Below are 6000 nucleotides of genomic sequence, written 5' to 3'. Positions count from 1 at the left end.
CTGAATAATGTATTGAGCTATTTTAGACTTAAAAGAGCATTCTGCATTCTTTGTGGACATATTCAGTCTCCTCTTGAACTTTTTTATAATTAAAAAATAACATTTCAACTTCTACACAGGGCTCGAGTCCTGCGGGAACGCATGGGAACGGCGTTCCCGTACTATTTCCACAACGGGAACGCCGTTCCCATTAGCAGCCCGAGTAGCCCGCCGCTCGTGCGTAGCCCACCGCTCTTCTGCCGCCCGAGTCAGTGACTGGTTGCTAGGCTAGGGCCGCTCCGCGTCTAGTAACCGGTCACATGACATCGGACGTACACGTGGGCACGCACTGGAGTCAGTGGGCAGTGCGCATGCGGCCTCCAGCGCAGCCAGCGGCAGACACACGCCGCTGGCATACGGACTGTCTCCTCCCTCCCCTCTACCCAGTGCTCTCCTGAGAAGTAAACCAGGTTAGTCACTAGCACTCTGCATTACCCTGCCAATACTCTGCATTACTCAATACTCTGCATTACCCTGCAAATACTCTGCATTACCCCTCCGCCAATACTCTGCATTACCCCTCTGCCAATACTCTGAATTACTCTGCCAATACTCTGAATTACTCTGCCAATACTCTGCATTACTCTGCCAATACTCTGCATTACTCTGCCAATACTCTGCATTACTCTGCCAATACTCTGAATTACTCTGCCAATACTCTGAATTACTCTGCCAATACTCTGCATTACTCCGCCAATACTCTGCATTACTCCGCCAATACTCTGCATTACTCCGCCAATACTCTGCATTACTCCACCAATACTCTGCATTACTCCAACAATACTCCACCAATACTCTGCATTACTCCACCAATACTCTGCATTACTCCACCAATACTCTGCATTACTCCACCAATACTCTGCATTACTCCACCAATACTCCGCCAATACTCTGCATTACTCCACCAATACTCTGCATTACTCCACATTACTCCACCAATACTCTGCATTACTCCACCAATACTCCGCCAATACTCTGCATTACTCCACCAATACTCTGCATTACTCCACATTACTCCACCAATACTCTGCATTACTCCACCAATACTCCGCCAATACTCTGTAATACCCAACCAATACTCTGCATTACTCCACCAATACTCTGCATTACTCCACCAATACTCTGCTATACCCTGCCATACATACCCTGCCGATACTTACTCTGCAATACTTACCCTGCCAAGACTCTGCAATACTTACCCTGCAATGCCCTGCCAATAATCTGCAATACCCAGCAATAATCTGCCATACCCTGCCAATACTCTGCAATACCCTGCCAATACTTATCCTGCCAATATTCTGCAATACCCTGCCAATACTTACCCTGCCAATACATATTCTGCTAATACCCAGCCATACCCATCCATGCTCAGCCAAAATATTATTGGGGGAGATGACGTGGATATTACAGTAGGGGAGATGTATATTGCAGTGGGGACTATATGGTGGTGACATTTTTCACAGGTTTTTGCAAATTCAATTATTATTTGCTGATCCGAAAAAAGATCCGATCTGTGACTCAGATCCAAGGAATGATCCGATCCGTGAGTTTTTTGATCCGTTGCCGATAATCTTGCACGGCAAGGGCAACGTTATTCCAGTTTGTGGGATATTTTCTAATTTGCTGTATTTGAATTTGGAACAGGGTATATTTGTGTTAGAAATTCCCTGCGAGGGAAAGATCATCACCCATTGTGTTGATTATTCTGTTTGACAAGTTAACTTATTTTGTATTTGTAAACTGGCACTTTACAATAAATGTACTGTATTTTCTGTGAAATATATATGCATATGAGCGTACCTTTATTTATTTTTATTTTTTTTGGTGGGGGAGTGGATCTTGGGTGAGAGTTCCCACACTTTTTTCCCCAGCACTTGACCCCTGCTTCTACAGCTTATCATTCTCTGTGTAACTGATACCCTTGCAGTGTTTACATTCTTTCTGCATGTGCAAGGGCAGATATGTCATCAAAGCAGCATCTTTTCTTACATCACTCCAAAAAGTTAGCAGCCAAAAAAAGAATAAAAATCACAGATGATTAATGATTGAATTATCTATCACTTAACAGTGATAAATGAGTAGTTGTTCTTGTAATGTTCTTGTAAGTGATTCGCTTTGCAAGGGCTCATAATGATGGATCATGTTGATGGCTTGACAGTAGTAAGGGATATTCCTTTTGTATTATTCATCTACTATGGGTATATGTGGTTAATAATATATATATATATATATATATATATATATATATATATATATATATATATACGCTGGAAAGTGGTAATTTTAGCATATTAGTGTTTTTGTAAAATATTAAACATAAAGAGAAATGTTGTTATAACCTGGTAAGGCTAAATCTACTCCCACCCCCATTCTTATGCCTTGTACATACGGTAGGATTTTCTGACAACAAAATCCATGTTTTTTTCCAACGGATGTTGGCTCAAACTTGTCTTGCATACACATGGTCACACAAAGTTGGCCGGAAATTCCAAACAAGAACGCTGTGATGTACAACGAACCGAGAAAAATGAAGTTCAATAGCCAGTGCTGCTCTTCTGCTTGATTCCTAGCATGCGTGGCACTTTATGCGTCGGAATTGTGTACACACGCTCGGGATTTCCAGCAATGGATTTTGTTGTCAGAAAATTTGAGAACCAGCTCTCAAATTTTGTGTGATGGAAATTCCGATGGAGAATGTCAGACAGAGCCTACACACGGTCAGAATTTCCAACAACAAGCTCCTATCACACATTTTCCATTGGAAAATTCTATCATGTGTACGCAGCATAAGACTATTCTATCTACCCTGTAAAAGAAAAGATGTCTATACTTACCTATTCTGAAGGTACTCCAGTCTGGTCACATGACCAGCTTCCAGCGACGGTGTTCTGTCAGATAGTGCCCGCTATCGAGAAATGCCCAGGATGTACTGCTCATGTGCCGCATGGAACAGCACAACTGCTGACTTTAAGATCAGCTGTTGTGTAGGCGAGATGGCGCCTGCGCACAATAGCCAACGGAAGACATTTTTCTGATTGAGCCTCGCGCTGGTGAGGCGTGTTCATGTCAGTGAGGGGCGGATTAGTACATGATAGGGGCGGATTAGTACATGAAGGCCAGTGCTGCAAAACACAAATTTTTCAGATAGAAACATCCACACTTCAGGAAGAGGAAGAATAGCAGAAAAATATGTATTTTAAAGCACTGGCCATCATTGAATATTGTGCGCAGGCACCCTGCCACCGACACAACAGCTGATCGTAAACGCAGCTGTTGTGCTGTTCCGTACGCTGCATGTGCAGAGCATGCACTGTTTGTTGCGGGCTCTTCTCGATAGAACACCGCTTCAGTGTAAAAGAGGCTCTGCAGCCGTTGTCATTGCCTCTCCTCTACAATGAAGATGGTGCTGGGACTATTTTGTGACCGGACTGAAGCGGCTTCAGAATAGGTAAGTATATTCTCCTTATTTTTTTTATTTTATTTTTTGTGTGTAAACTTACAACAACATTATTGTATTTTTTATATTTTCTTTTTCTTTTTTAATCTACAGGAGGTTGTTTAGTGTTGGTACCCTTTGTTCTTTATTTCACTTTGTATTTTGGAAATGTACCTGCCTGCTCACAAATAAACTGTACTTTTGGAAGGAAAACACATTACACAAGTATTTCATCAAACAAAAATAAAATTTATTTTGTTTGCTCAAAAATAAAACTAGGAACGCAGCACTGGAGAAACATCTTAACTCTGGTGCAGCCTTTGGCCCCCAGGGCAGACATGACTAAATGAGATATTAAAAAATTGGTGGCATGAGGAGTACATATCTCAGGGAGAGAAGTCTGTTCCCGAAGTCCTAGAGAGCAGGAAATTCAGATGCCATTTCTGTCCCCAGGATGTGGATCTTGAAGAGGCTGCATCTTCTGGCACACCAGACTCAACCCAGGCTATCACTCTCTGGTCTTCCTTTATGACTTCCCACCAGGCATCCTTCTAGGCTGTTGCTGGGCTCCTGTAGCTGGGGCAGGAGGAGAAGAAGGGCGTTGTTTGACCTCCTGGCTGCCACTTGCCACAGCCTCCCCCCGGCTGAGGTCTTCCTGTGTATGAAAAGGGGACATAGTTTTAGTTTGTTGATCATCAATCACACCATTTTGTGCTCCTGGCTTTTGCTAATTGAATGTTACCAAATAGAACAGACTATCAATCTGACACCAGCATTTTTCTTTCTCGTCCCAATCATTTTTGGTCACTACTGTCTATTGAGATGTAAACCACTTGGAGAAATCTCAACTTTCTGATCAATAAGAACATCTAGTTAACATCATTAAATTTAACACAAGAAATATGTTCAACAATGCAATACCTGTCTCAAGCTGGGCCCCACCACATGGTGCTGCCTGGAAGGCCCGGGTTGGACATCAGAAGCCTCAGCTGGGGGTGAAGGATGCCTTGGAGGAAGCCTGGAGAGTGGTGGCCTGAGTGGTGGCCTGGGTACCCCCTGGTCTACCAGAAAATGCAGCCTGTCAAAGTGCACCATACTGGGGTAATAAACAGCATCTGGATCTCCTGCTCTCAAGGACTCCAGGTGCTTCTTTCTCTCCCTGAAATATGCAAGCTTCATGGCCACAATTTTGCGATTCAGATATGTCATGTCTGCCGTGGGGACCCTGATCTGCACCAAAGCAAGCAGTTTCTCCAGTGCTGCGTTCCTCTTTGATCTGTCATAATAAAACTTGTTGTGGAACTGTCACAGGCAGGGCATCTCCATGTAGAACTCGAGGAATAGCCCCATAAAGTTGGCATTGTTGAATGGGTCCATTTTGTCTGCAAGACACAATACAAGACAAACCCTCAAATACTAATAATGCAATTAAAATCCCTCCTAATCGTGTCCCAACAGCAGCCTAGATACAAGCAGTCTAGTCTAGTGAAGCACAAAGTTAAAAATGTTACCTTCGTTTCCACGTTCGCCGCGTCCGTGACTCCCACTCTCCTCCCAGATCGTACGGACGATACACATGTGTGGCGTTTTTTATACAGTGCGCATGCGTGAAACTCCGCCCGCCCCTGACGTTCTTTCCAGACTATTCCCCGCCCCTTCGCTTCCCGCGCAGTGGGGAGAGCACATGGCGGAGAGAACGCAGGTGCGCAATAATAGTTCCACTAAGGAGGAGGAGGGTGAGGAAAGCCCGAAGCTTGAAACGTCCCGATCCAGGAAGACAAGATTTAAGGCCTCAAATATGTCTTTTGGAGAGATGTTGGAGATGGTCGACATATTGAACAGGACCGACTATGATGGGAAGTATGGACCTTACCCAAACCCAAATATCAGAAAGGCCAAGATCATGAAGAAAGTTGTGAAGAGTCTTCTGGAGAATTTTGGGGTACGCCGATCCAAGGATCAACTGAGAAAAGGCTGGTCAGACCTGAAACTGAGGGAGCACGAGCAGTACCTAAGGATCAAGCGTGTTCTTAAAAAAAGTAAGTAGTTGTCGTGTGTTCATATGATTATTCTTGCTTGCATACATGCTCCATGTGCTTTGATTTCATGTTGTGCATTTTAAAATGGCCACTCTCAAGGTCAGGGTTTCGTTCGTTCGTATGAAACATCGTTCTGCAGGGAAGTATTCCAGCTTACCAAAGTGGCCCCAATAATGTTCTCACCTTGTAACTCGGCCCAAAAACACAATTGTACAACACTTCCAAGCAATGTTTCATATTCCTATTTCTGCCCTCTGTGTGCTAATTAATCTTTGTTTACATTCTCATAGGGGAGAGAAGACTCGGCAAGTATGAGGACACCAGGGACCATGAGGACACCAGGGACCACACCCCTCCCAAAGAAGGGCAACTTCCAAAAGAAGAAACAGAGGAGCAGGAGGAGGAAGAAGGAGAGATTGTGGAGGTTGGCCAAATTGTCACCACAACAGGTGAGTGTCGGAGAACACAGCTTCCGGTAAGCTCATC

This window comes from Lithobates pipiens, unplaced genomic scaffold (genome assembly GCF_037356315.1).
Source record: "Lithobates pipiens isolate NorthernLeopardFrog02 unplaced genomic scaffold, aLitPip1_a1.2 Scaffold_27, whole genome shotgun sequence".
In the NCBI taxonomy this organism is placed as follows: domain Eukaryota; kingdom Metazoa; phylum Chordata; class Amphibia; order Anura; family Ranidae; genus Lithobates; species Lithobates pipiens.
This window is presented reverse-complemented; position numbering follows the sequence as displayed.